This window comes from Clytia hemisphaerica, unplaced genomic scaffold (genome assembly GCF_902728285.1).
Source record: "Clytia hemisphaerica strain Z4C2 unplaced genomic scaffold, Clytia hemisphaerica genome assembly, whole genome shotgun sequence".
Lineage (NCBI taxonomy): Eukaryota > Metazoa > Cnidaria > Hydrozoa > Leptothecata > Clytiidae > Clytia > Clytia hemisphaerica.
The window spans coordinates 52,794-72,583 of NW_027104135.1; the positions used below are offsets into that span (position 1 = coordinate 52,794).

The 19,790-nt window shown below is 35.5% G+C and overlaps 2 long non-coding RNA genes across 3 annotated transcripts in view; both read left to right on the forward strand.

Annotated features, from left to right (window-relative positions):
• Nucleotides 1-10,335, forward strand: part of LOC136813668 (uncharacterized) — a 50,284-nt gene extending 39,949 nt beyond the window's left edge. For both annotated transcript variants that reach the window (XR_010847525.1, XR_010847526.1), the window contains exon 4: nucleotides 6,949-10,335. This is a non-coding gene — a long non-coding RNA (uncharacterized lncRNA). The remainder of the gene's footprint in view (nucleotides 1-6,948) is intronic.
• A 1,463-nt stretch (nucleotides 10,336-11,798) lies between these two features.
• On the forward strand, nucleotides 11,799-13,784 carry LOC136813670 (uncharacterized). The gene is made up of 3 exons (XR_010847528.1): nucleotides 11,799-11,989; nucleotides 12,937-13,112; nucleotides 13,531-13,784. It is a non-coding gene; the product is annotated as an uncharacterized lncRNA (long non-coding RNA).
• Nucleotides 13,785-19,790: the final 6,006 nt, after the last annotated feature.

Here is a 19,790-nt window from a genome sequence, read left to right on the forward strand (position 1 = left end):
TGAGTTGTGATGCTTTGCCCAGAGAACAGTACTTAAGATTCACCTAAAAATAAGAGGGTATGGTAAAATAAAATCTTAGATTCTTGTTTCTCATTCTGTTGACATTTCATCTCTCAACGCAAAATATATAGAATATGACTGTCCAGTGTTTGGATTTTCCAGTGGTAAAAAGGTATCTCATTCAACACCGACATTTCATGTATAGTGCTTCTAAAGTCCGCTGTGTAGACAGGGTCATCTGATCACTAAGCAAAGAAATCAGCCATCCTTCAGCCAAGTATGAAAGTCATATCCAGGAAATATTTTCTCCAAAGTATAAAACAAGTGTAAATTCTAGTGTGAACGTCAATGTTATTTTCATTGATTGTAATATAAACACTTCCATTGTGAACCCAGAATCTGTCAATCAATCTTTCATTTTTATTTCTTACAGGAACTCCAAAGAAATTTTGAATAAGGAGGGAAATTGCAGTTGATGTAAATTTTGCCTTCTAGATAAGCCTTTCTCAGTTTAAATCTGAAACGGATTTACTACCAAGTTTTTTCTTGTTTTGGCGAAGTTTATCGCACTTTTTCCTATTCAAAAATCATACGATCGTCCTGGCAGATTTATCTTTTTTACCTTTTTAAAGTCTGTGGCAGGCTTTAATGTCATTTTCCTCTATTCTAACACCAACACCAGTGCAATATGTGTTTATGTTTATGTTTATGTTTCTTTTCTTTAAAGTTGATGCAAAGTAGTACAATGTGTAGTACTTAGCTCGAGGCTAATCAATATCAACTATTAATTACAAATCTATCTAGAAGGTTGATACTCAAGATCAACTATTATTTACAAATTAATTTAAATTCAATCAATGAAACCAACGCCATGGATAAAAGTGCGACAGTTTCGGCAAGGACAAGTAGTGGGCCTCCATTGCTTGATTTCTTTTTTAAATTCATCTAGGTTTTTAAGTTTTTTAAAGTCATCGGGAAGGGTAGCCCAGATTTTAGGTCCCAGGAAAGCTAAAGACGATTTTCCATTCATTTCACTTTCAACTACTCTACTACGAAAGGAATTCCTTTTTCTCGTTTTGATCTTACATTGGTTTTTGAGAAATATTTTACTTTCTGATCCATTGAGTTTTGATTTAAATAGCTCTGTGGATAAGGATTGAATTGCTCGTTGATGGAAGGTGGAACCGTTGTCAAGTTTCAACAGATCATCGAATGATGAGTTGTAGTCTGAGTAAACGATTCTCAAGCATCTTTTATGTAGATTGTTGATTTTATCCTCTAGAGCTCTGCTATGAAACATCCATATGAGAGGACAGTAATTGAAGTGGCATTTAATGAAAGCATTCATCAAGCGTTTCTTTTTTTCTAAAGTGAGATATGTGCTCATTCTGGCTAAGGCGGTTATTTTCAAACTAGCTTTCTTGCAAAGATTTTCTATATGCGATTCAAATGTCAAAAGATTATCGAAGGTTACTCCAAGAATCTTTGACGTTTTGGTATTGAAAACAGTTTCTTCTCTAATATTTAGATAGAGCGAGTCGTCAATGATGTTAACTATTAGCTGACTTTTGTCAGCATTACCAACCATTTGATTAATCGAAAGCCATGTGAAGATTTTTTCTGCTACAGAGCTTAGTTTACCACTTACTTCAATCCAGGTAGGAGCACTAACATAGGGTGTCGTATCGTCCGCATAATTCGCAACCTTAGTATCCTCAATGATGAAAAAGAGGTCACAGATATAAATATTGAAAAACAGAGGGCCGAGGATACTGTCTGCAATACTGTCTGCAATAGCGATTACTTCGACTCAAGATTATCAACTCTGAGGAGACATACCTGCTATGAAACTACTGGGCAGATGGTGACAGATTCACGGTTTTCTCGAAGCATCTTCTTGCATGATTCTCCACGAGCTGCATATGCCAAGCCAGACCGAGTAGCATCAACTCCAAAATTGATAATTTTTTTTGAGGGGGTTTCGTCGTGATTGAACACTCTCGTTGTATCAATATCACCCGTCCATTTCCCAGGTTCAACATTCTGAGCATTTGTGAAGATCTTGCTTGAAATCAACTCCTTTAGGCGAGTTCGTCTATACGAGAAAAAATTAGATTCTAGTTCTCTGAGAAAAAATTATTACCTAAATGTGCTTCCACCATCTCTCTTGTGCAATTCAAAGCTCTTTTGATTGATATTGTCCCTTGTCTCTTCAGTGTGATGTCCGGATGCTCTGATTCGAACTGTTGTCATAATGATCGACCGAGGCTGGTGTAAGAGAGCTTATTTTAAGTACATAAAGTATCCAAGTATAAGCAAAAGATCACAATTTATTTCACCAGGAATAAGATGTTGAATAATTTGTTGGTCATTTATATATAATTCGCCACTACTTAGCCTACCATTTTGAATACGGAAGAAATGGGGTTCTACGTATCTAAATAAGTACTCGGAAACTCCAACAAATAGTGTGGAAATTCAATTATTTTTCTAAAATTAATTTGCTGTAGTGTTCTAAACAGTTTTTTATCCCCATAATTTTGTTTTCGATAGAAATTACATTTGACAGACGATGGCGGATCAATGAACTAGCAGGAAAAGAGGTTTTATTTCTTAGTGCTTTTGGAGAAAAATTTATCAAAAAGAAAAATCTCACGGTTTTGGCCTGAATCTCCAGGTTTTTTGAGGAAAAAAAGTCTTCATGTTTTGAATTTTCAGAGGTTGGCAGGTCTGTGTAAGTCAGCCTTAAATCAACAAAACCTTGATCTCTGTGAGGGTTTAGCTCTACACTCTAGAAGACTGTAAATTTTCCTGTTTGAACCCTACTATATTCTAAAGATAGCAGCTTATATAAGGGGCCTCGCTTACCCAACTATATAACAAAACTAGTCTCGATAATTATTTAGTGTTTTCTGCTCATTTTCATTTTTCGTCTCACTGTCTCTCTTAGTGTCTCGATTTTCCTTGGATTTCCCAAAACAAATGCTGGAATGATGCTTTTTGTTGCACGCATAACAAGTGTTTTTAGAGCGACACTCTTGGACCGAATGACCTTGTTTTAAACATAGAAAACATATTTTTTTGTTTAATCAAAATGTCTTTTCTCGACTTGGGTTTTGTGATACCGGGTGTGTCAAAAAAACTTCGACATTGGTATGATTTGTGGTTTGATTTTCCACAGAAAACACATTCAAATTTTTGACTTTCGTGAGAGCCTGCAAAAAGGTTCATACTTGAATCATCCCTTCTCAACTTAACTTCTTCTCTTGCTTCGAGAAGTACCCAAAATTGGGGAGGCTCTGCCGCGCAAGTAGCTTTCAATTTCGTGACTTCATCTTGAAGAGAGAATGGTAGACCCACCGTTGAAAAATAAATAAACTTGGTGTATAGAGCAAGTGAGGCGGCATCCTGCCAACGGTCGTCTTGATAATTATCTGGGAGACCTTTTTGTAGGGTTGATGTAATTGACGCCTTATTCTGGGCAAAGTTTGCACTCCAGGTTGACACAAAGTGCATATCACCCAGCTTATCAAAAATCCTTTGTATCTCTCACAAGCCTTAGTGAGCTTTCCAAATATCTCTCTGCGTAGTCAACCTTTGTTAAATTCCAATGCAAGCACTCGACCTTGTATTCTTTATGGCTATTTGAAATTGGATGATAATACAACTCCGGTTCGTTGTACCATGTGAGGGATTTTATCAATCTCTCAAAAACACTGCCTTGCCAGGGTGCCTTACTAAGGTTGAATTTCCAAATGATATTGTTGTTTTATCGCAAAGTTCTGTAGTTCGGTACCTATAAACGAGGTATTGTTATCGGATATGACTAACTTTAGAACTCCCTACCGAGCAATAAACCATTTCAACACAATCTCAAGAAATTATATGTACACCACAATTAAAAAAATTTAAAAGGAAAACGATTGAAGCCAACGCGAAATAAAATTTTCAAAAAAATGACAAATCTTGCGCAAGTACTTTTTAAGTGCTTTAACTTAGGGTTGGAAATTAGAGTTTTAACTCTCAGTTTTGCGCACTGAATTTGGATTGCAAAATCTAGAATTGAATCTTGCGATTTTTGTGTTGTAATAAATTGCCAACCTATCTATTGTATGAGGACCCCAACGGCTATCAATGTATTGAAAAAGTTCCATGGAAACGGCCAGTCATCGTAATCAATTATTTTGCTAATAAAATCAGCTCTGATATTTTCTTCTCTGTGGATCCAGTTAATTTTCAAATTAATTGCAGCTTGATTGTCAGTGTTCCAAAAAACTGTTTTCGAATATAAAAAAGGCGAAAATGATTTTAAACAAAATTCGATGGCTGTTACTTCTCTCCATGTTGACCTTTTACGTTGTTCTGCCTCGCTCCAATTTTTCTGAGCAATGTTCGTTTCGGAATCTTTGAGAATAAATCCCCCGCAAGCCACGCTGGAGCATCGGAAAATGAAAATACTTCAGGACTTTGAATGACGAAAATAGATTTTTTGTTTAGACAATCTAAATTTTTATGCCAAAATTCAAATTCAAAAATGACCATTGGTGTCAAAAATTCGTACGGGTCCCAGTTAATTCTGTTATCAATTTCTTTGTAAATTTTTCTGGTCATTAGTTAGGCTATGTTTCCAATTACGATTTTCATCGAAATAATCTTGCCGGCGATTCTAGATAGATGTCTAGCAGATAGGTAGAAGTTTTCGGTTTCTGTCTCGTTTAAAGACTTGTGAAGTGATTCAATACTTTGTTATTTTCAAAAAATGTTCTGTTAAATTCAGTTCAATGCCTAACCATGGAGAGCTTTGGATGCCATTCACTTTTTTCTTTGTTTTCTAAAAAACCGGAAGCCGCTAAGGAGCTTCTTATGAATTCTGAATTTTTTCAAACATGATTCGAAATCTTCAGTATCTTTCGAATTATTTATTATTTAATAAAGGTCTGATTGTAGCAGTTTAAGATTTTGAAAAAAATTAAAACTCGACCCCAGGCCCAAAAATCAAAATTTTCAAAAAAGAAATATGGTTTGTCTCTTAGCCAATCAGATTGCTTATATTTTTCAAGTTCAGGAAAGGAAAACAAAATTCGAGTTATGGAGCCAAAAAAGGTGAACATTCGATATATTGAGGTTTTTTTATAAGAGTTTATTAGGAAATTTTCATGCTGCCAACGAATTTGTTCGAGTTAAGGAGACGTTCGAGTAATAGAGGTTCGAGTTATGGAGGCTCCACTGTATTTAAAAAAGTAAGCTCATCTCCAGGATAAGATGATAAAAACTTCGGGCATTACGATACGCTTATAAAAAAGTGTAGGCTAAAAAAAATAGAAAAAAGGGCTCGGTACTGAAAGGGTTAACAGCATACACTCTTTTTTTATAAGAACAATCAGGCTTAGACTGAAACAATAGGTCTATTATTCTAGACAATAGAAAAAATAAGAACAAGCCTAGGCTTAACTCAAATTTCATGGTTCTTATAAAAAAAAAGCGTAATGAGGGTTCATAGCAAGAAAATGTCAAAGTGAGGAACGTTGCATATTGTAGTCATGTGTTTTAAAAATTACACTGAATGTAAATCTCAGATCAAGCACAAAATGTATATAATGTATATTAAAAAATGTATAACAAAAGAACAGTAAAGCTAAGTTTGTTAAAAATCAAGGAAACCAGCACAAATGGGATAGGCCAAATCAGCAGTTTTTATTGGAATCATAAAGGCAAAGGTCAAGGAATTGCATTGTGACCGTTTTGTCATTTTTTTTGGCAATGACTTCTTTAAGGGGCCATTCAAAAAGTACGTTCGTCGCTGAGGAGGGGGGAGGGGGGTCAGCCAAAAAGCGAACGAAAACGAACAGGGGGAGGGGGCCAGAAATCTAAGATTAAAAACGAACGTACTGAGGGGGTTGGGGTTACTTCGAAACGAACGCCGACGAACAGAGGGGAGGAGGTGGTCTAAAAATAGGCGAAAATGGACGAACGTACTTTTTGAATGGCCCCTAAGAGCGTAGTTCCAATGTGACCAGCACAAATGGGGATTGGCCAAATCTTAACTTAGATTAAGCACAAATGTCAAAAAAATGTATAACAAAAGAACAGTAAAGCTAAGTTAATTAAAAATCAAAGAAACCAGCACAAATGTTAGCAAATAATAACAAAAGAATAGCAAAGCAAAGTTTGTTGTATCCAAATTCACTTAAAACCAGCACAGTTTTTATTGGCATCATAAAGGCACAACGTAGTAGTGTCTTTGAGGAACTGCATTGTTACCTCTTTGTCAATCTTAGGCAAGGACTTGTTCAAGTGTGTTTCGAAGTATTCTTGCACTTTTGTTGGTGCAAAATATACGATCTTACCATCCGACATTAACGCTTTGACTGAGACATTGTTTTCCGTCGACATGTTGCACACATAAACATTTCAGCATCTTGGCTAACATCTTCAACATACTTTTTGCATATGGGGCAGAAGTATTTTCTCTTTACTAAGTATATTTATTCGGCTGGAAATGCAACTTCTTCGTAACAAATTTCTTTGAAGAGGGTAGCAGGTGCAATATTATCTTCAGCAAGTTCAATTTTGGTACTTGAATCAGTTGAAATTTCAACAGCTCCATAATTGAGTTTAACTTTGCAATTTGATATGGTATATGTATTGTTAGTTGGGATTTTGTCAATCAAGCTTCCCCAGAGTGATACAGCGATTGTTCCTGTGTCATCGTTTGCAATAACAGTTTTCACATTGATAGGGTCTTTTTGGTACTTTAATGATACAGGTTTCACAGGACGATTTTCAGCATTAACATAACATTTAATAGACACACAGTCCCCTGGCTTTTTTGAATCAAAAATTTCAAAACTTTTACGAAGTCAGATGGCTCTGTATCAAACTTTTCAATAGCAAAGTCAAGAGTAGTGTCTGTCACATGAAAATTGTCATACATTTTTATTTCTTCAGAATACTTTGCCATTTTTGATGGCGATCGTTGAATATTGTGGATAGTTATTGGAGAGTTGTTTTTCTCTGCATCTTCAAAAAGTTTTCTTTTATTCGGTGAGAAGCAGACAAGTCGTGAAAAAGAAGTCGGATGTTCCTGAAGAATCGCATTGAAGAACTCTGTGGTACCATTTTTCGCAGTTTTGGTTGGTGACAATAACTGCACATAACCTGAGGCTATAAGTAAAGAAGAAAATTAATTTTATTAGTTTTTAAAGCAAAATTTTAAGAATCTCTTAAGACTCTTGATCTACCTACCAATTGGCTATATCTATAGGTAATCGATGAAAATTGATAATCGATTGTAAAAACACTATCAATTTTCTCTGGCTTTGTGGAAAAAAATAAAAAAATTAATGAGTCACTCTCGAGAAAAACGCTGGTAACGAACGAAAAACAGAGGTTAATTCATAGGACATCCAAGCAGTCTAATAGACATCCGGATATGGAAGCTTTTTCAGACTTCCTTATGTGGAAGCTTTTTGACGTTTTGACGTCAATTTCCCGAATTTTACTCATTTTTTAGCCGATTTTTTAAACTCTCTGCGCATGGAAAGACATTAAAACCGTTCCTTCAAAAACAGAGAGTATTTCATAAAAATTTGACCTTTTCTCTATCTGCTCATCCAAAAATCTCAAGAGGTATGGTTTTTTTTCGTCTTGGTATGGTTTTTTGAAAATTATTAGTGTGAAATTCTCTGTCGTTTTTAAGCTAAATGGTTTTATTCAAAATGAACTTTATGGGTGTTGAATAATTAACTTACAAAAAGCTTCCAAAAACGGAAGTTTCAATTTGGAAAAACGAAAAAACTGCAATGTCTTCCGAAAAAAGCTTTAAAAAGCTTCTGGATATGGAAGTCTGAAAAAGCTTCCGTATCTGGATGTCTATTAGACTGCCAAGAATTGTTACGGTGCCACCCGAAGCCTCGAGGTCCAGTTTTTGTCTGAAACCCCCACAACACAAAATTTCCTAAGGCAGCAATCGAAAAATTATCTTGTTCCCGTCACAGAGAGCAAAAAAATCAATGCGGGCAGATGGGCGGTCAGTAAAAAAGCCAGGTTTTTTTTCAACACCTGGCATCATTTTTAAAAGCCATTTTTAGTTCAGTGATACCCAATCATCCAGTGTGAAAGGTTTCATCCAGTTTCGAAGGCTTTTTTGTATAAATAGAAGTCTACGCCAAAAAGTTCCGCTCGCGGAATGGCACCCGCTGCCAGGGAGGTTTTGTGAACCTGGGGCTGCGAATTTCCATCACGTGGTCAATATCACCTTTTCCAAAAATCCCAAAAGATCTCGATAATCGATAATCCCAAAAAATCCCAAAAAATCTCAAAAAATCTCAAAAAATCTTTCGATCTCGTACACTTTTTTGGAAGTGATTTACCCCTCGACAAATAATACTTCAATTTCAACGCTCAAGACAAGGTTTGTTTTATCGACCTCTTCGTCGAGAATGTAAATCAATCTGCTCAAGCAGACAAGGTTTGTTTTATCGACCTCTTTGTCGAGAATGTAAATCAATCTGCTTTTACCGTTTCTGAAAGCAACTGAAAGTGGATTAACGAATTTTGGTTTTTGTGGCATTTTATCTATTTTGCCTGTTTCCAAAAGCTTTAAAAGTTCTTTAGGAACAAATTCTGACTCCGTAGTTGTGGACTTATTATTTTTTAGGTCACAAGGCGTTGGTTCGAAGAGAAAAGGAATTTTATAACCATCTTTTATAACCATCTTTTACGGTAGATAGTATGGATTCACTAGCTCCTATGTGCTCCCAATATTCGAGGTTCTGTCTCAAACGGCCTTTAGTACTAATCAAAGAGGAATCTAGAATTAAAGACTTATCTGTTTGAGTGTTGATATCGACATAGCATTGATACGACCGATGTCCTTCTCTACAGCAGCGGAAACAGGCGTTGCTCCTTCCTTGGGCGCGTTCGCTGTGAATTGAAAGGTTGTCGATGATGCACTTGACGATGTTGTTGAAAGTAGTTCGGTTGAGTTGGTCTGAAACCAGGAAATGTTAGATACTGAAACGTCGAATTTGCGATTTGTTGTTGATTTTGAAAGTTATTTGGAGGGTTTGGTCTTCTCTTAGACTTGATATCAGCTGTTTTACGAGCTGCTCTTTCTTCTGCTGCAGTTATGTTACGTAGATGGGTCTCATCCTCTGCGCATTCTCGAAGCTTCTGATACTCGTTTGCAGTCGACCAGCTTTTCCCTCTTCTTTGTACTTTCCAAAATCCGATCCAGATGCTTTACTGCTTTAGAGGTCTTTTTATCTTCAGTGGCTTGAATGGCTTCTTTCGCTTGGTTTTCGATTTCTAGTGTAAAGATGAATTGATTCTCATTCCCTTCTGATTTAAAGGAAGGAATGTTTTGAAGCTGCGTCCTTGGTTTTTTGGCCTTGCTTAAGTCGTTTTAATATCCTCAAGTTAGTCATCTAAATAAGAAATAATTGACTTAGCTTGTCGATGATCATAAATTTTCGTTTGTTGATTTGCGTTTTCAGATGATGAACTTGATGTGTGTCTTCCCATCTCGTGTGTCATGAGGGAAACACATAATTTTTAAGTGCTTTAAGGGGGGGGGCTTCAGGAGGTACCCGATTCAGCAATTCCGTCAAATCTTTCTCCAATTTCCGTCAAACCGTCTAAAATTCAACCGAAATTCCGCCACCGAAAATTTCTTTGAAATTCAAGATTTTTGTCATAAATTCCGCGAATTTTGAATATTTTTTGCCAATTCCGAAATTCCGCAAAACCTTTTGCTAAATTCCGTTTTTCCGCACTAAAATTGTCAAATTTTCCGTCTCCGTCGGAGAACCCAATTTCCGTAATTCCGTCTAAATTTTCGCCGAATCCCGCCACACCGTCCGAAAAAAGGGCCGATTCCGCTCCTCCACCAAGCATGAATCCTCTTTAACTTAGGGTTAGAAATTAGAGTTTTAACTCTTGAGTTTTGATATGAGACTTGGGCTTGGGGGCTCTCGATTATAAGTGCAGCCCACAATTAGGCCTTTGAAATCGAACCCATACAGTGCAGGGAAGATTTAGCAAAAACACCAAGGATGAATTAAAAAGCAAACAGCTGCTCATCAAGGTTTAATTCGTTTCTATTCTTACTATTTAATGATAGTCATGGGTATTTAATTTAGAAAATGATTAATTGCTTTTATGTTATATACTATTATGACTTAATTATTCTTTTATCTTCAACCTTTGTTTAATGTATTCACATATGATATTTATGATTTTGTAAACTTTTTAAAAATTGAACATTTTGCTTGTAGCTTTTACTTTTGAACTGACGACGGACGTGACTGTTCGAAATATATCTTGATTTTTTTACACATTGCATTTCAAGTTTTTCTGGAAAATGGTTTTGATTTTGAAAGTTTTTCATTAGACGCCCTTATATATAACCATGAAGGTAATAAAGATATAGATGTAGAGAAAACCTCCTCAGTAATGCCCTAATGGTCGTTCAATTCTTTTAAAATTCTATTCAAAGCCGCTTTTCCTTGAACCATCATTGGAAGCAAAAAACGTAAATTTATAACTTTGTTCGTTATTTTGAAAAGCTTAATTTTGCGGAAAATCCTGGATAAAATGCGATTCAAAATAGTTTCAACTGTGAATGGCTAAATAATAAAAAAGTAATTTCGCAAGGATACATTTTCGGGCCGACATTTTGTGACATTTTACTTAAAATTGAGTAATTTAAGGCTCAGCATTGTTCTTAAATTGTTCTAATTTTTGGCGATTTTAAGCCTCATTGTTCTTATCAGTAGCATAAATAGGAGAGGCGCAAAATTTGTGTAGGAGAGCAGTTTTTTTATGACACTGTAATTATCTATTCATAATATAAAAATATAATTACTGTGTCATAAAAATCTGCTCTCCTACAGAAATTTTGCGCCCCTTTAGTCTACGCTACTGCTTATAGAATTGTTCTTATAAAAGGAAAAAAGTGTATTTCCAAAGCAACCAACCAGCTGTTTACTTCCGATGATGAGTCAGAATAGAATATAACGCGTTGAAAAAAGGATAGAGGTTTTTATTACCTTCATGATATAATGGTCCAGATAGCCGAAAATCTGTCATATTTCCAGGTGACGTTCGTTTATAAGCTGCTTTTTATATTTTACAAAGCATGCTGAAAAGATGGTCCTTGAAACGTACTAAATGAAAATGATATGATTTATAGGATTTGGATGGCTAGATCACGAGATAATTTGGTTTACAAATGAACATTGCAAGAAGTTTTAGCTTGTTCAGCTTCTTCTTTTTAAACCCAAATATCTGGTCATCGAAACCTTATAAGTCAAACTATACCAGGGATAAAATTTTAGCCAAATTTTACAGTTGGAATGGGGTCCTACCGGGTCTATGGGGGTGTATTTTCAGTTAGTGCGTTCATCTTTTGAGCCTGGTTTGGAGCTGTAAATCTTATTGAATCGTTGTTGATGATGTCACAAGGAAAAAGTGCAGATATCGCGTCATTTCTGACTATTTTTCTAATCGACTCCATTTTAAAAGTGGCCCCTATCTACTTTTCATGATCTTTCGACTTAGAACACTTGAATTTTTAAATAATCTATGTACTGAAAATGCCCCCAAAAAAGGTTCCAAAATTTTTCAAATCGACTCCCAATGGACTGCGAACTTCGTTTTCTTTTTTTTAAAGATTTCAGCAGTAAATTATTTTTATCAAGGTAAAAGCCTTATTCTACCGGACTAAGCATAGTTTCACCCCCTATGTTTTAGGGTGATCTTCAATTTTAGTAAATTCATTTTTGGTTAATAGTGAATTAATAAAGCAGAAAATGAGCTTGGAAAGTCATATCCAGACTGCAAGAGCGAAACGACAACGACAAAATTTCACAATGAAAAGCCAACCGGTAACCATAATTATTTTAACCGACTCTGATGACGATGAAGTGGACAAGGAAATCAGTCCCAAGAGACAGAAGACAGATGCCACAACTCAAACTGAAAAAATGTATGTCTTCCAAATAAACTTACAGTATATGGCCCCAAAAACGTAGGTTGTTTCAAGATTTCGGTACTGCTGAAATTTTTGGACCCCCTTATAAATCAACCTTTGTCCGTTTGTCCGTCGGTCTGTTACCAGCTTTTCTCGAAATTAGCTCATTAGTTTTTTCTGATTTTTGTCGTAATGGTGCAAAATAGTGATGGTTAAAATGTGACGGAGCCCGGTTTTCGGAAAAAAATTTTCCAACTAAAAATGCCGCCGAAAAAAACGGTTATTTTGTTTTTTTTCTTTCTTCCCTACTCCCCTTCCCTCTCCCCACATCAACAATCAATGATGAATTCAATGCGTTATGCATTTTCGCTAAACGCTATACATTTTCTGACTGATTGTTTTCATTTTTCTCCTTATTGCTATCTCACTTTCATCATCAGTAGGTCTATTCAGCATCTATCTTGTTGTTTCAGAATTTCGGTAATCTTATTATCTTACAAAATCTCTCACCTTAAAATCTCTCGCCCTCTTTATCTGAGTGACCTGGTGAGATCCTTTATTTGGCAAGGCGTAAAACATTTTTAAAGTAGACTGGGTGAAACAGACAAAAGGTTTAATTCTCCCTTTTTATACAAATAACATGCTCTCATGGATAAAACGGGAACAGTTTTTCTACCTGGCCTTTGTTGTTGAGACTCGTAACTACGTATCTCCCCACCCTAACACAATTCAATAATGGCTAATTGGAGAGAGCTCGAACGGGTTTGTGCGGCGGTTAAGGGAATGCAAATTGACCGACTGGTATGTACGGTCGTTAAAGTATGCTTTTCAAGGGAGCAGAAATGTATTGCCAGGGTGGACTTTTTTTAACTGGATGATTCTAAAAGTCAACCAAGCAGAATTTAGTTTTATGTGCGTTTGAGTTATGGACACTCCACTGTATTTGTAATTCATTTATTCAGCAAACCTCCGAGTATATTCCCAAGTCACTGGAAGCAAATAAGAAAAACAGGATATACACATTGCAGAAAGTCGATGAAAAAATATACCAAAACATTAAAGGAAGACTTGACCAAACTATTTCAATAATTTCGATTGAGGAAGTAATAAATAACCATTTATTTCGTCAGTACAAACTGTAAGTACAATTTATTTTTTAGTACTTTGTACCAAATTTTGTCTGAAAGAGAAAGAGAGTTCATAAGATGATTTCCAATTCGAGTCATAGCTTGGTGAGTGTATTTTTTTAAATCACATAATGAAATTAAATTTGACGTGCATAGGGACGACGGTATATCCGCTTTCAAAACAAAATTTACCCAAGGGTTGATGGCCCATATTCCAATGGGGTTAGAATTCGGGCTCTTTTTCGGAATTTTCCACCGGTTTCTGTAGAGGCTGGTCTGACGAAGGCACTGGAATTAGTATAAGGGTGTAAAAATCTTTGGATGTAGAAAGTTCATGTTTCTATATAAACAAACCGCGATACTACAGTTTCTTACCCACCAAGAGAGGTAGAGTTATATTCTAAAGATTATTCTTTCAAATTTATACAGGAAAAAAGACATAATGCAGGATGTAAACAATGGTTGCATAAATGAAATGCAGCTCTGGCACGGCACTAATGAAAAAGCCGTGTCTTTTATATGCCATCAATCATTTGACCCACGTGTTGTGAAGAATGGTCTTTTTGGAGAGGGAGCTTATTTTTCATATTACCCCGAATACTCAATGAATTTGACCTATTCAAAACCTGGTACAGGAGGAATTTGTAACATATTTTTGGCTGACGTTCTGGTTGGTTACTCCGCTTTGGTAATTATGTTATTTCTCTATACACTATTATATACTCCTGTTGAGGAGTAAGCTCTGCTTCTCCGTTCACCACAAGCGATTATGCGAAGCTCAACACTTAGTGTTTTGAGCACTCTGGTGACAACAGTCAGTCTATGCTCGCTTACCCAAGCCGCACTGATGAGTCCTGGGAAGGACGAAACACGTGTCTATGGATAGATGTATACACTATTATAATACGCTTAAATTTAAATCGGAACTATTCAATTTTCGCATGAAGCTTTTTCGCTAGCGATTTTTAAGCAGACGACAATTCTTTGTTGCGCCTATTTTGCATTGATCTTTCAATTAGAAAACCTCTACGTAGACCATGTAACATTTTGAGGTATTTGCACTAATTATTAAGTTAGTAACTTAAGTTGTAGGTATTAACTGCCCGATTTGAATACTTTCTGGTATTTTCTATCAAATTGGAATTGGCCAATTGTTTACTTTTTTAAGATATGTAATTCCGTGTTGTCTTGTGTTCACCCTCGAAAACGTCCCAGGTAGGGTCTCAAAAACACCAAAATAGAAAAATCAGTCCCTCGTAGGGTACCTATTTTTGAAAAATTTGGGAAAATTTCAGTCCCATTCAGGGTCACTTTTTTCGCAAATTTTGAGTCCCACGTAGGGTCCATTTTTCGAACCTCAGCGGAGCACCTCCGTCGGTCGACAAGGGTAGTACCCCGGGACACGTATTTTTCCTCTGTACGGTCCTCGGCTCTCTTGCGTCGTAAATACGTGACCCCTGGGTCGAGGGTGGTCTTGTGTTATCTCATGTCCCTGTGTTTCTCTATATACAATATAGTATCGCTCTAACGAAATCGATCTCAACGATTTATCTGATCGATCTTTTGCGGTGGCACAAAATTTCGACAATACATTAATGATAAATTTGTTATAAAAATTATATAAAGATTGTAAATATTGGATATTTTATTACAGCTAGAAATGAAATTAAATCTTGAAATGCAACATATCAATCAATTAGATTTACAAAACGAATTTTCCTTTTACTTTGTCTACTTTAGCCCCTCTCACCAATAGCAATAGTAATGGATATGTTTCTTTTAATCCACTTTTGTCAACATACAAGCTTACCGCCAATTTTTCATTTCTGGACCTGTCCGATTCTGAACAGGAGCATAAGGACACCAATGCTGCTTTTGAAACCAAAACTTTACAGTAATACGACAACCTCATATAATCTCCTTTTTTACTTGACAAAGAGACTAGCCCTAGACGCCTCTAAATTTCTATCGCTTTGTATCGGACGATTTTCTGACAAACTTAAGTAATGTTTGAATAAAATACAAGTGTTTTTAATCAGGTAAAGTCTGTCTCAATAATTTGTAGCGGAGAATTAGATAGCGGTTTTGTCCTTGTTAAAAGAGCTCTTTTTTAAGTCAACCAGGGCAAAGTTTTTTTTAAGCTGTATTGTTTGACTGAATGAATATTCTTTGAATTATTCTTCGCTAATTGTTTTTAGCAAGCACAGAACCGTTATCTATAATTCGAAAGCTACAGCATTTTTGTCTCCGCTGCAAATTATATTGAGACTTTAGAGAATTGGAAGGAAATGAAAATGATATTCGAAATTTTCGATTACATACCAAAAACCTTAAAGAGAGAAACTTTAAGGGAAAGAAAATATGGCAGATTTACCTAAAATCTGGTAAATTAAGTTCCCCTTGATTTTATTTTTTCAACCTTTCGCCAAATTTAGTTTATTTTTGTGCATTTCCTGAATCCTCAACTTTATTGATAAGCTTTAAGAGGGGAGGCAATTTCCAAGATTTTACACGCAATAGGGTGCACGGGGAAGTACCGCTGGTCAAAAGGGTCAGAAGGGTCCATTTTAAGTCCTTAAAAGTATTCGACTTTAGTTAACCTTTAGACACCGCTGTTTTTAAAAACAGCGCGCGCTGCTGCCGCTGTTTTTTTCATGAAAATGGAGGTTTCGCGGAAAATGTCATAAAATCTGAACCGCTAAAGCTTAAGTAAAAAGTAAACCCATTTTGAAAAGCTAAGGATCTATTTTTTCAGATAATACCAAAAAGACACCTCATCACCCTTTTAAACCTGACTACACAGCCTCAAATCAAAACAGTAAAAATTCCATGTTTACGATTTTTTCACTTTTTCTTTTTTTTGACAAATTGAATGAAAAAAGTGGGTACAAGGTAAAGATTGGTCCCAGAAAAATTATTTTGTTTTAGTTTATGTTATAAGCCACCATTGTGTGAAATTTCAGGGCTGAAGAAGCTCATTTCATCTCAGAATCTAAGTTTCGGTGAAGCACACTTTTCCACCAAAATTGACACTCTGGCCACAACAGGTAAATTAAGTGGTCCCGTTGCTCTAAAATTGGCCCTGCACTTACCCTAAGCCTGTAAAATTACTACAATAATCATAACAGACTCTCTATCATGTAAATTCAAGCAATAAAACACCAGAATAGTGGAAAAACTGAGGCAAAACAGCCCTGAGTTGTTGGAGCTAGAGATAGGCATGTATGTCAGGAAATACCCCCTAAAACCCCTTCAAACCACATAGAAACTGCCAATAAAGGTTCTCTATCTCATATAATGATATTTATATGCTGAAACCAAGAAAAAAACAGACATAAACATGACTTTTCAGTCCAAAAATCCATCAAACACCCTCTGTCCACCACTAAAACGATGTTTTGTTGACATTTGAAAAATACACCGACATTGAGTTCCGATATCTCGAGATGTATAAAAGCAGGACCCGTAAAATTTTGAATGAATGAACCTTCACCCACTGACCTTTATATAACCCTGGACCCTGCAATATCTGCCATCTTTGATTGGAGTTTTTTTAGAATTGGTACCCAAGGAGAAGCCATTGCAATGCTAAAAATTAACGTCTAACGCCGCTACATCATCAAAAGAATTTGAGGGAAAGTAGACCTAGCGCTCTCGATGCATTTACACCGCTATCGAGTAGTGCCGACATTAGGGTACCAATTTTCAAAAAACTCCGATCAAAGATTTTGCTTGGCTGGGATTGAGAAGCTTTGTCCAGGGTTATATAAAGGTCAGTGCCTTCACCCCTATCCTGTCTGCTAAATTTTACAGAATAGAAAAATTCAAACTGGTCTTTATTTTATTAAACTTTGAAAGGACCCCAGTATCAAAACGTACGTGGTACGTCTCTCGGCCTGTATATATGACGTACGTGGTACGTCTCTCGGCGTCTAAAGGTTAAAGATTACTGGTTCAATCCCAATTCATATCTTGCGTAGTGAACTCAAAGGAACAAAACTTAGGTACATTAATATTTTAAGTATCAAGCCATTAGACACTATAACAACAAATCAATCCGTGGCTCAAAGGGTAGAAAGCTTTTCTCCTATGCCCAAGATTTCTGGTTCAATCCCAAGTCAAGTCAAACTGCGTAGTAAACTCGAATGAAATGAAAATATAGAGACACATTTAAATTAAAAAGCAAGTCAAGTCACAAGTCATTAGACACATTAACAACAAATCGATCAGTGGCTCAAAGGCAGAAAGCTCTGCTCCTATGCCCACGATTCCTGGTTCAATCCCGAGTCAATGATAACTGGTACAATTTCGGACCAAAGTAGTAGACTTAGTGAATAAGTAAAAAGTTTGTCCTCAAAAAAAAACATAGGTGCGTTGAGATTAAAAAGCAAGCCATCGTTAAACACTAAGACAAATCGTTCAGTGGCTCAAAGGTAGAAAGCTCGATTGCCGTGCCCAGGCTTAATGGTCCAATCGGATATAATTGAATATAAACCATAAGTAACAAAGTAACAATGGTAGGAGCCGATCATCAGAAGAAAACAGGCGAGCACAATTGTATAACCTCCACTAATAATAACCACTCCACTTAAAAGAAAACTTTGTATAGAGGTATATGCTTAAAAATTAAACAGCTAAATATACATGGTTTCTACTAGATTATTGTTAATCATTTAAACAACATGACGTAACATATGCTATTATGCAAGCTAATAAGTTGATTGACAGATATCTTTGAATAAAATATGGCAAATTGATTGACAGATATATTTTTCTAGAATACATAAAGTAATTACCGTTAGGTGTGAAAATGATAGGCGAAGAGGTAAATAAAAAACATATTTTGACCATGTGACCAAGTAAGGATAAATTTTTTTGCCTGATCTGCAAAATCTAACTTTCAAGTCATGTGAAAAAGTAAGGATTATCTTTTTGACTGATCTGTAAAATTTAACTTTTAAATCACGTGACCTTGTAGTGGGAATATAAATTTTTGCAAAATTTTTAAATAACTCATACGCAATGCATTGTGACCAAATAAGGATAATTTTTTTTACCTGATCTGCGAAATCTAACTTTCAAGTCATGTGACCAAGTAAGGATAAATTATTTTTGACTGATCTGCAAAATCTAACTTTCAAGTCATGTGACCAAGTAAGGATAAATTTTTTTGCCTGATCTGCGAAATCTAACTTTCAAGTCATGTGACCAAGTAAGGATAATTTTTTTTGACTGATCTGCAAAATATAACTTTCAAGTCATGTGACCAAGTAAGGATACATGTTTTTGACTGATCTGCAAAATCTAACTTTCAAGTCATGTGACCAAGTAAGGATAATTTTTTTTGACTGATCTGCAAAATCTAACTTTCAAGTCATGTGACCAAGTAAGGATAAATCTTTTTGACTGATCTACAAAATCTAACTTTCAAGTCATGTGACCAAGTAAGGATAAATTGTTTTTGACTGATCTGCAAAATCTAACTTTCAAGTCATGTGACCAAGTAAGGATGATTTTTTTTTGACTGATCTGCAAAATCTAACTTTCAAGTCATGTGACCAAGTAAGGATTATTTTTTTGACTGATCTGTAAAATTTAACTTTTAAATCACGTGACCTTATAGTGGGAATATGAATTTTTGCAAAATTTTTAAATATAACTTTCAAGTCATGTGACCAAGTAAGGATAATTTTTTTTGACTGATCTGCAAAATCTAACTTTCAAGTCATGTGACCAAGTAAGGATAAATCTTTTTGACTAATATATAAATCTAACTTTTAAATCACGTGACCGTGTAGTGGGAGTACAAGTTTTTGCGAAATTTTTAAAGAACTCTTACACAATGCATCGTGGCAAAGTAAGGATAATTTTTTTTGCCTGATCTGCAAAATCTAACTTTTAAGTCATGTGACCAAGTAAGGATAAATTTTTTTGACTGATCTGCAAAATCTAACTTTCAAGTCATGTGACCAAGTAAGGATAAATTTTTTTGCCTGATCTGCGAAATCTAACTTTCAAGTCGTGTGACCAAGTAATGATAATTTTTTTTGACTGATCTGCAAAATATAACTTTCAAGTCATGTGACCAAGTAAGGATACATTTTTTTGACTGATCTGCAAAAGCTAACTTTCAAGTCATGTGACCAAGTAAGGATAAATTTTTTTGACTGATCTGCAAAATCTAACTTTCAAGTCATGTTACCAAGTAAGGATAAATTATTTTGACTGATCTGCAAAATCTAACTTTCAAGTCATGTGACCAAGTAAGGATAAATCTTTTTGACTAATATGTAAAATCTAACTTTTGAATCACGTGACCGTGTAGTGGGAATACAAATTTTTGCGAAATTTTTAAAGAACTCTTACACAATGCATCGTGACCAAGTAAGGATAAATTTTTTTTGCCTGATCTGCGAAATCTAACTTTCAAGTCATGTGACCAAGTAAGGATAAATCTTTTTGACTGATCTGCAAAATCTAACTTTCAAGTCATGTGACCAAGTAAGGATAAATTTTTTTGCCTGATCTGCGAAATCTAACTTTCAAGTCATGTGACCAAGTAAGGATAAATCTTTTAACTGATCTACAAAATCTAACTTTAAAGTCATGTGACCAAGTAAGGATAAATTTTTTTGACTGATCTGCAAAATATAACTTTCAAGTCATGTGATCAAGTAAGGATACATTTT